The sequence below is a fragment of the Sinocyclocheilus anshuiensis genome, unplaced genomic scaffold (genome assembly GCF_001515605.1).
Source record: "Sinocyclocheilus anshuiensis isolate Anshui unplaced genomic scaffold, SAMN03320099.WGS_v1.1 scaffold923, whole genome shotgun sequence".
Lineage (NCBI taxonomy): Eukaryota > Metazoa > Chordata > Actinopteri > Cypriniformes > Cyprinidae > Sinocyclocheilus > Sinocyclocheilus anshuiensis.
The window spans coordinates 1,229,714-1,241,254 of record NW_015544138.1 but is presented as its reverse complement, the minus strand read 5'-3'; the positions used below and the strand labels follow the sequence as shown (position 1 = coordinate 1,241,254).

General features: G+C 36.6%; 1 protein-coding gene across 1 annotated transcript in view; it reads left to right on the top strand.

Moving 5' to 3' along the window:
- The first annotated feature begins 7,100 nt into the window (after nt 1-7,100).
- Nucleotides 7,101-11,541, top strand: part of LOC107695009 (zinc finger protein 609-like) — a 131,938-nt gene continuing 127,497 nt past the window's right edge. Inside the window, exon 1 of the mRNA XM_016494764.1 lies at nt 7,101-7,111. The gene's annotated coding sequence lies outside the window, so the exon portion shown is untranslated. The remainder of the gene's footprint in view (nt 7,112-11,541) is intronic.

Genomic DNA, 11,541 nt, shown 5'->3' with positions numbered 1-11,541 from the left:
TCTATTGAAAAAAATGTTGGGAAACAAACAGTTGCCGCAGAGCTGGGTAGTAACTGATTACATGTAATATGGATCATGCAATCAGATTCCAAAAATGAAGTAAATTACATTTTAAAATACTCATAATCAGACTACATTTACTTTTTTATTGATTACATGATTGCATATTATTCACACAATAACAATAAAATACTCATAATTTTCATTTTTTATATTTTCCTTTCTACAATAGCTTATACCGCATACATTCAGAAAGTCTTCCAGTTTTGTGGACATTCACACAAAGAATGCACAATTTTAAAATTCACGTTATTTTTTATTAACATGTAATGCAGAAATTACCAAACGTTTTTGTCATCTGAACATCTTTCACCTAATATATTTGCTTGAAGTACCCTGAGATTTTAAAATAAATATTTTAATAATTATCACATTTGCATGCTCACGGTTCTCTGTTGGTTAATGGTCACAAATAAAATAAAACATAATAACAAACAATTTGTATTTTATTTTGATTTATGTTATTCTGAAATTATTTATTTTAATTTTCCATTTTTATGATTTAAATAATTATTAGCTTTTAATTAAACTCATGAAGCCCCTGCACTTCATTAACAAACCCCAGTTTGGGAAACCTTGTAACGTAATGTTTTAATAATTACAACTAATGAAATATATTTTCTTACTCTTTGTATTTTTATATCAATATGGTATAAGGTTATCCTATTTAAATCAATGTGATAAATGACTTACATAAAAAAGTAATCCAAAAGTAGTCTGATTACATTACCTAAAATGTCTAATGTAATGGATTATGTTACTAACTACATATTTTTGTCATGTAATTTGGAATCAGTAACGGACTACAACTTCTAAGTAATCTACCCAACTCTGAGTTGCTGGTACCCATTGACTTCCATAGTACTTTTTTTCATACAATAGAAGTCAATGGCTACCGACAGCTATTTGTTACCGAACATTCTACAGAAGAAAGTAAGTCATACTGGTTAGGATATTCAGAATTATATTTTAGTATAATTGAACTATTTATTTGATTTTTTTTCTTTTCTCACTCTCTGTTTTTCCAGGATTGCGGGTGCAGCTGGATGTGAAATGACGTCGGCGATCCAACGGAAACATCAGCCTGGAATGAGACGACCTGCGGTCACCGATCACCAATCCTGACGTCTGCACTAGTGCTGAAGCTGTTTTTCCAGTCGACTACATTGTGCTGTGTGTATTAATCAAAACAACCTCACTATTGCTCATCCTATAGTGTTTGTGTTCCAGACATGATTCTTCAGAAAGTCTTGTTGAGGAGAGTGTGCTTGATAATTTACTAAGTAATTAGATGCACCATTTTCACCTGCTGAACCATAAAACAGGCTACAAAAATCACACAGTCTAGCAACCACCCAGAACACCCTAGCAACTGTAAAGCAACCATCTATCAACCACAAAAGTGTGCTAAAAACCACTCGGAAACCACAGGCATTTTTAAGAGAAGTTAGTACTTGCAGCTTTGAAGATGTACTTGCAAAGCTTGTGTTTTAAATTACTTATGTTTCCTGTAAAATAACCTTTTAAGATGTTCCTCAGAGGATTTTTCAAATGATGCATTGCCTCAAAATGCTTCCTTCTCTGCAAAAATATTTACAGAGAAATGTTTTTCCAGCGCTGAAAAGACACTTCTTCCTTCACAGTATGATCCTGGCGGTCAGAGAGACGAGCAGCTATAACGGATTACATGTAATCTGGATTACATAATCAGATTCAAAAATACTTGTAATTAGATTACACTACTTGTATTGGATTATAAGTACTTGTAATTAGATTACATTACATTTGAAAATACTTATCAAACTACAGTTACCTTTTATTGATTACATGATTACATATTATTCACACAATGACAATAAATTATTCATAATCTGTTGATTGCCCCTAATTCTCCTTTTAAACTTTTCTTTATGAAATAGTCTACCGCTTATATACATTTACATTTTTATGATTTCATTATTAGCTTTTGATTAAATTCACAAACCCCCCAGCAGTTCCTTCAGGAACACCAGTATGGAAAACCTTGACGTAATGTAATTTTAATGCACTTCATGTTGTTTAAAACAATAAATGGAATATGTTTTCTGTCTCTTTCTATTTTTGTATCATTGTGCTATTTAAATCAATGTGATTAGTGAGTTAGGTCAAAAGTAATCTAAAAGTGATCAAAAAGTAGTCTGATTATATTTCCTAAAATGTGTAATGTAATGGATTACGTTACTAACTACATTTTTTTGTCATGTAATTTGGAATCTTCTTCTTCTTTTGGTTTCAATGGCAGTTCCCTGCTTCCCTGTTTTAATGGAAACTGTAATGGTGCCTGTTGGTCTCTACTGGTAATTGGTGGCCTTCTATTGGTGGCTTGTTAAAACCACTAAATCCTAATGGAAATTAATATGTCCCAAAACACACAACAGAAAACCATTTTTTAATGGTTAAAAGTTGATGGTTTGTAATGGTGTTTGTAGTGGAAACCATTAGAATTTCTGTGACGGTCTCTATTGTTTTTTCAGCAGGGTTGGCAAACCAGTTTTACAGCCAACTACTGGACTGGAGTGTGGACAGAAGCTTGACAGGAAAAAAACACTAAATTCTCTGTCATTTGGATTCAGTTACAGACTACAATTTGTAAGTAATCTATCCGGCACTGGAGATGAACCGCGGCCTCCTTCAGTCCAACACATTCTCACTCCCAACTCGTCACATATTGACGCTTGGTTGGGACCCTTTGGCGTCAATTTTTTCGATGTGCAAGGTCCTCCAATGCTTTAAATAAGAAACCCTTGGCGTCAATATGCCGACGTGAAAGGCACTGGGAATTTTATCATCGTGATTAAATTATATATTGGGTAATAATATTGCCTTATGTTTTACTCTCTTCTTCGCATAAAGATATCGTATGGCTTCAGAAGACTTGGAATGCAACACGACTTGTTTGTAATGCTTTTATACTGCTTTTTATGGTCAGTTTTTGCAATAAATACCTGAGACTTTTGTTTGCCTATTACGTGTTTATATTGTTCAGAAGTGGGTAGGTTTAGCGTAGGGGTGGGGTTAGGTGCCAGAAATAGCAATATTTCTATTTTTACAAATGCATGCAAACCATTAAATTAAGACAAACAACTGAAAACAATGGAGGACCCTGAACTTCGAAAAATGGCGCTAAAGGGTACATTGAGTGTCAAAAAGCGATGACAAGGGGTCCTGACCAAGCGTCAATATGTGACGAGAACAACATGGGTTCACCTCAACAATGTGCGGTCAAAATATCAGCCGAGCGCCATGACAGGAAATGTCTCATACTCTGGGATTAGACTGAGGTAAGAAAAAAACCCAAAGACATTTTGACCTCCCGCTGAGAACATTAAAGATGTGGAAATTCAGTGTTAGTGTATGAGAGCTAGAGAGACAGCGAGAGCGATAAAAGAGAAGCAGGGACTAGGGGATTTGACGCTGGCTATCTCAAATTCTGTTTTGGTTTGAACTCTGCTAAAGGCTTTTTTTTATATTCCTATTGTGAAAAAGCAGCGCGAAAGCATTTCTGTTTGATGTGCTAATATCAACAGCTTCAAAGGGAAAGTCTCTCCATGTCTCTCTTATCTCGCTGCTCTTCGCGAAGGGACGCCAGACTTTGGTTATACCTCTGTCACGTTGGTTTGTCAAGGCCGCGATGCGCAGGAGTCGTTCTCAAGTGAAACAAGACAGCATTGTCTTCAACAGAGAGCAAGTCAGGTGAAATACTGAGCATACTGGAACAGGGCAGAAATACTGAGAACTACATAAAAAACAAACATACTTCACACCAGTGCACATGAGCTCATATCAAGCTTGTTTGTTCTTGAATCACTTCTAGGGTTTAGAGAGTTAAATTGAAAATAGCTTTTTTGAAAGAAATTAATACTTTTATTCAGCAAGGAAGCATTAAATTGATCTAAAGTGGCAGTAAAGGCATTTATAATATTAAAAAGATTGCTATTTCAAGTAAATGCTGTTCTTTTGAAACTGTCTATTCCTTAAAGAATCCAGAAAAATAAAATCATGGTTTCACGGTTTCCACAAAAATATTGTGCAGCACAACTGTCTTCAACATTGATGATAATCAGAAATGTTTCTTGAGCAGCAAATCAGCATATTAGAATGATTTCTGAAGATCATGTGACACTGAAGACTGGAGGAATGATGCTGAAAATTCAGCTTTGATCACAGGAATAAATTAGATTTTAACATGTATTCAAATAGAAAAGAGTTATTTTAAATTGTAGTAATATTTCACAATTTTACTGTTTTTACTGTGTTTTTGATCAAATAAATGCAGCCTTGGTAAGCAGAAGAGATAAAAACAGAATCTTGTGTTTGTGTGTGTGTGTGTGTGTGTGTGTATATACAGTATATGTAATGTGTGTGTGTCTGTCTGTCTGTGTGTGTGAGTTTTACCAAAATGCCACAGATGGTCCATCTCACTGACAGACTTTATTGTGTGTGTGTGTGTGTGTGTGTGTGTGTGTGTGTGTGTGTTAGGCTCATCTCTCTACACGCATTTAATGACTCAAACTGTGTCCAAACCCAAAGACAGCTGCACTGCTGCCCAGTTAGTCAACGACTTGTACCTCCAAACAAAGCTCTCAGACTGCCATCCAACACACCATAATGTCACGTCTAATGATGCTGAACAAATTCAGCTGAGCTTTAGACAAAACCAAGCAAATATTTAGCCACCATAATGCTTATTTCTCAGCAGAAATTAAATGAAAAAAAAATAATATTTTTTATGGAATATTTAAGTAAGTTTTTAGAATATTATGTCTATTTTGATGGCTGTTGCATTAGGTAAGCATTATAATTATGCTGCCTTCTAGCATCATGCACACACACACACACACACACACACAAAAACACAATTACTGAAATAATCTATTTCATGTTTTTTTTTGTGTCTGCTGTGTATCTTCATGCTGATTATAGTATTGCATTGCTACCACAAATCATATTTGATTACATTAATGCTCTTAAACCATGGTTTCTTTCTACTTTAACCAATGTCAGTGTGTTTTAAAATCATAGACTGATGTGGATCTCCAGGTGTGCTGATTTTACACCTGGTCCTCCCTGCTGACTGTGTGTGTGTGTGTGTGTGTGTGTGTGTGTGTGTGTGTGTGTGTGTGTGTGTGTGTGTGTGTGTGTGTGCAGACGCTGTGTTTTGCAGTCCGAGTTTCCCTTACGCTGCTTTCTGTCAGGGTGACAACTCGACTCCGTCTGTCAGCACTTCCACCGGATCGGCCCTGTGACGCTCGAGTGATGAGAAAAAATGCTCTCCACACCACGACTCCTGCAGAACTCCGGAATCAATCTTTCTTCATTACAGGCTTCCTTCAAGCAGACCAGAGGAAAACCTGAACTACTTCTAGATCAGGTTTTCATCATTTCATTGGATATATAATGGTTTAGTTCTCAGAAAAAGAGCTCCTCATTCAGAAAGAATCATCATCTCATTGACTGCTTTCAGCTCTGTCTTATTTTCATCAGTGACCTTTTCAGCAGTTCTGAAAGAGTAATTAAAATATATATTTTTCCCAGACATTTCAGAAATTTCTTCAATAAAGAGTTGAATCAAACCAACAATATCTGAGATGAAGCCAGCAAAATTAAACAAATACATACAAAAAATTACTTGAAATAAAATTAACTTTAACATATATAAAATGAAATAAAATATTTAGAAATTTAATTTTCTTTCGGCTAGTTACCAAGGCAACACAGACATGTTTTTAAAAATAAATAAATAAAAATAACATATAAAATTATTAAGAATGATTAAAATCAAAATGACAAAAATACAACTAAATTGCTAAAACGGTCTAAAATAAAAATAAAAATGAAAACATCAAAATATAAAAATAAACAAAAAATTAAAATATTAATAAAAACTATAGTAGTATAGTAGGAAAATAAAAATGTAATTAAATTTGGAATTAAAAAATGCAAAACTACCATATTGTATGCTTTTTTTCATTGGTTTTCTAACCTTTCTACAATATTTTTTTAAAAATTCAAAAATAAAAATTACAATTAAAAAAATATATAAAGACTATTATATAATTATGTAGAATATTATCTGGAAATATTTACTTTCTATCAGGGATGCACCGATACCGATACTGGTATCGGTATCGGGCCCGATACTGGTCTCCTGTACTCGTACTCGTACTCGTACTCGTTAAAATACCCCGATACCAAACGCCGATACCACACAGCATGTGATAAGCGCCATATTCAAACAAAGAAACACCCACAACAGAACAACAGACAGCAGAAAGGAGTTAAGGATGTCTACTACGAAGTATATGTATGCAATGAATATAATGTTAAACATTCAGTATCGACGCCTGTATAGCTGATGTGCGCGAGCTGATAAACAAAGCACGCTGAGTGGATTGAGCGAGCGGCGGTGCAGATGCGCGAGCTTGTCGAGTTAATATACCTTTCTCACAGAAATCACTGGAAAGTTTGTAGTTCGGTCGGATACGTCAAAAACAAGTAAGTAAAACAATGCATTTAACGGTAGGGAGACAGAGAGAGTTACTTAACGGTAGGGAGAGAGAGAGAGAGAGAGCGAGAGAGAGAGAGAGAGCTTCTGTTGTGTGATCTTTGATGTTCACTCACTTAGCACACTTAGCACATGCATCATTTGGATTAAAACTAAATCGTAAAAATAATACCACTTATAGGGGCATTCACTATAAACATCATTTATTTTCAACCTTAGGCATACACGACTTTCTGGCGAAAGTGAATCTAGCAGCTTGTGTGAAATGCGTTAGGCTGTATTACTGTCCTTTCATTCTGTATCAGTGCAAACACGTGCAGGCCTCGGGCGAGTACTGGAAAAAGTGGTATCGGTGCATCCCTACTTTCTATTAAGCTAACATTGTTTTTCTTAATAAAAACATTTCAGACCAGTAAATTTGAAATTAAATGGAATGTCAAATTTAAACAACTTTATCTTATTTTTGAATTATTACTATTAATATTTGTGCATATGTGTGTGTGTGTGGTTACATTTTTGTGATGAATGTTACGTTTCTAGCTAGGCATTTATATAGCAAAACACAAACTATTGTGACTGTTAGTATTACTGTCCTGCACCAGATATTAATAAGTCATGTTGTGTTGTGGTGTTGCATCGCATTTTCTCAAAAATGAAGTTTGAAATGACACTGACTTTTGACTTTTGCAGAAGAATACATCATCATTTCATAACCTTGGGTCTCATGGTGGGTCTGTCTTGAAAAATGATCGCTTAAAATCAATTTCTCTCTCCATGGAGCTTTTGAATGGCATTTTTTACCTCCGGAGCCCTACTGTTGCACTGTATTAAGGTCAGGTGAATAAATCAGAGTTTCTTCTCATCTCAGAGTTAAAAAGGCCACATGGCCCCTATTTCACAAGCCTTCATACGTAGGGCTAAAGAAGAAGCCCTCGACCTCATCATTTACATGTGTTTCCCCGCAGGCCTCTGTAGACATTTATTGCAGGGATTAAGCAAACTATGATGAATGTTCAGAGACTCGACCGGGTTACGCTCAGTGTTACTTAACACCATGCTCACATGCACGTATGAGCGTGTTGTAATAACAGGACTGAAGGTTAGTTATTTTATTCTGAAGTATTGTGCACATTGTACATACTGTTTACAATGCAATCGTCAAGAAGAACCACAAACAATTACAAATAAAGTGGAATCTTTTTTGCACCACCCCTTGAAGCCAAATGAAAATTTGCTGAAAATGTCCTCACCCTTAAGATGTAAATGAGTTTGTTTCGTCATGGGAACAGATTTGGAGAAATGTAGCATTCCATCACTTGCTCACCAATGGATGTGAATGGGTGCCGTCAGAATGAGAGTCCAAACAGCTGATAAAAACATCACAATAATCCACACCACTCCAGTCCATTAGTTAATGTCTTGTGAAGTGAAGTGCTGCGTGTTTGTAAGAAACAAATCCATCAAGATGTTTTTAACTTTAAACAATGTTTCTAGCTAAAATACGACTCCATAATCCATAATAATGCTTCTTCCAGTGAAGAAGTAAAAATGTACTCCAGTAATCTTTATTTATAACTTCGAAAAATCATTTTTACAGTGTTCTTAATGAATCATATTTTCTTGTAAAAATATCTAAACATACTTAAAACATGAAATAGCCTACTGCATAAGATATTCTCATCTTTTGCTTTTCGCATTGATTTTTGCAGTGTATACAAGCTCGATTTCAAGTTCACGTTGCATTCTCATCATTGCGAGGCGCTATTAGCGCAAACCGTGCAATCTGTTTTCTTTTTCAACTAATGTGGAGGTAAAGTGAATTTAGTTAACCTATCGATGTTTATAAGGCTACCCTAGTAATATTACCTATCTGGTTTAATAACACATACATTTTGAGGAGTTTACAAAATTTGCAAAGAGTATGTTTCTGCATCCTTAACATTTGCAATGTGTGCATTTTAATTAAAATGCACTTCTTCCAGCGGATATTTCTGAAGCACATGTGCATATGCATCAGCTAATTTGTATATTCACTATGAGGTGTTGTGCTCATGCACCTGTCTGCACCGCATAACCTGGCACAGGGGTTGAGTGCTGCCTTCATTCTGTATAATTTGTAGGTAATTTGAGGTCTGTCAAAGCATGCCTTTGATTCTCTCCCCACGTGCCAGAACCCATGGATGCGTCCTTTTGTTGCCGTTCGCCGTCCAATTAGGCCGCGAAACAATGCCACATCTGTATGGCATCGCTGCGCAAGGGAGCGACAGTTTACCATCATAATGCTTCACAGATGGCAGTGAACACAGGAAGAAATCAAGCTTGTGTTTTACCCCTTTGTCTCACCTCATTAGCTTCCCCTCCAACTTCTCGCTGCTTCCTCCCACATCTCACCGCAATTACTCATTAATTAGCATAGCAAACGGCATACTGACCATGACAATTATGGATTGATTAAAAAACGCTGTGCGAGAAAGGCAGAGGGAACGAAAGGTTGCTTTAATAAACACGTGATTGATTTGATTTCCGACGTGCCACGGGCTTGTATCGGAGTCAAAGCCACTAGAAGGCAAGCCTGCAACCATTAGCCAAAAAAGCATGACGGCTAATGCTAACGGAAAGGAGACCAGAGGCCATTTTTTTTATGGATGTCATGACCCTTCTCACAATTGCGGGTTTCTCAGCAGCGGAAGTCGTCATAGTTGGGTTAACTTGAAGAGCAGTGAATGGGAGAGTACCACAAATATATTTTTTGCATTACCATTTGCTCAAATAGCAAAAGAAAAACTCCACTATAGTGTTTTCATGACTTTCAATAAAAGGAAAAAAATTGAGAGAGATAGATATCGGTGGTCAGAAGAGAGAACGATGTGAAATTTACCGACCCTCCCAACGACGCTGCATTAGAAACACCCTCGCATTAGCCTTAACTGTTTTTTTGTCATTTGATGCAAAGGTGAATCCTCGAAAGTTTTTCATTTTTCTTTTCTTTTTTTTAAAGTATGTACATTTATAACACTATAATTTGTATTATATCACCTTTGCATCAAATTACAAAAAAACTAGTTAATGCTAACAAAGTCCCTTCCAAGGAAAGTCCGTTCACTCGGCCGCCATATTTGCAAGGCCTCTGGGCAGCTCAAACAAGACCAAGTCCTATCTAAATGAATGGGGGAATCCTGAAATCTCAAAAACTGCTTGCTGAACTCGCGTTTAAATTACATATTTCAAATTAGCAACAAAATGTGAAATGAACTGCCCCATGAATGTTGTTTCTTATGCTCAAATAGCGTTTAAAAAGCTTATTTTTCAGGCTAGACCAGCCAATGCGCATGAGTAGTTCCAACGCTCTTATGACTGTGTAATGTGCGCATGTGCATCGGCTGCTCTAGCCTCCGGTTTCTATGGGAACCGGAACTTCTAATGGCCGCTGCAGTGACTTAATGTCTTTACCAATCAACGATTGGCTCTTTCATTTAGAAGGCGGGACTATCCCGCCATATTGCGCGTTGCAGTTTCTCCCATTCATAAGCATAGGAGTGAACCATCTTTGTATTTCTATGGTCTTTGACGCTAATGCGAGGGTGTTTCTAATGCAGCGTCGTTGGGAGGGTCGGTAAATTTGACATCGTTCTCTCTTCTGACTGCCGATATCAGTCTCTCTCAATTTTTTCCTTTTATTGAAAGTCATGAAAACCCTATCGTGAAGTTTTTCTTTTGCCATTTGAGCAAATGGGAATACAAAAAATATATTTGTGGTACTCTCCTATTCACTGCTCTTCAAGTTAACCCAACTATGACGACTTCCGCTGCTGAGAAACCCGGAAATGTGAAAAAGGTCCATGGAGGAGAGGCTGCACTGCACTGAATAAACAGCTTTTTAGAGGAAACGGCTGATCATTTAATGAATCGACAGCCTATCGGCTAATCTTCAACATGTTTTACACTAAACAATACTTTTGGGTTGAACTATTTTTTTTTTTTGTCCAAAAAAATGCTGTTTTATAAGAGAAGTCACAGACTTTTTGCAACAGGTGGGATTCAGCTTAAGGCATTCTCATTCATTCCTATGGGAACCGTAAACAGCGACTGAGTGTCGCACAACTCTGACTGAAACATGGGCATCGCTAGGCCATTTTTAGGGAGGCTATAGCCCCTCTCAATATAGCCTACTCAGCCCCCTATACTACTATAGCCTACTCAGCCCCCCTAAATTTTGCGATTAGCTCCATAAACTGCACATGAATTGGTGATCGCCTCAGTCCCCTTTAAATGTAATATAAAAACGGTGGCAGAATTTTTTCGGCTCCTCCCTGTCTTTCAGCGCATTCTTTTTCAATCCGCAGACCACGGCGGCGCAGACCCTTACGAAAATTACCATGGTTTTATTATAGGAAAATTGTAGTAACCATGTTTTTTTGGCGTATTGACTACCATTTGTATAACCACAGTTTTACTACAAATACTATGGTTAAACTATGGTTGGTGTTGCAAAACCATAGTTCATTTGTGGTTACTGTGGTTTAACTATAACATGGTTTTTTGTTTTATTTGTAGTGGTTAATTTTAAACAGAGGACAAGGTGTGTTTATCGATAGATTGTTATAATATCTGCACCTGTGCAGTTCTTTGTCATACCTAGTTTACACAATATCATGGGGGAGCAATCGGTTCCCCATCTACTGTAGCCTAAGTTTTCGCTGCATTCACTCCTTATCACACCACAGCTGTTTGAAATGAAGCACATATGAACGCATACTTTATAAAAGGATCATGTTGCCATTTTCATTTGAAAATTTTACATTCAATGTAATACATATTCCAGTGCATGTGGCAAAGAGGTTTGCATACTTAAGTTAAGGAAAGAGGGTTGTACTAGAAATGCAAACAGTGACATTTTGTGTTTGTACAGTAAACAGGTGTGTGTGTGTGTGTGTGTG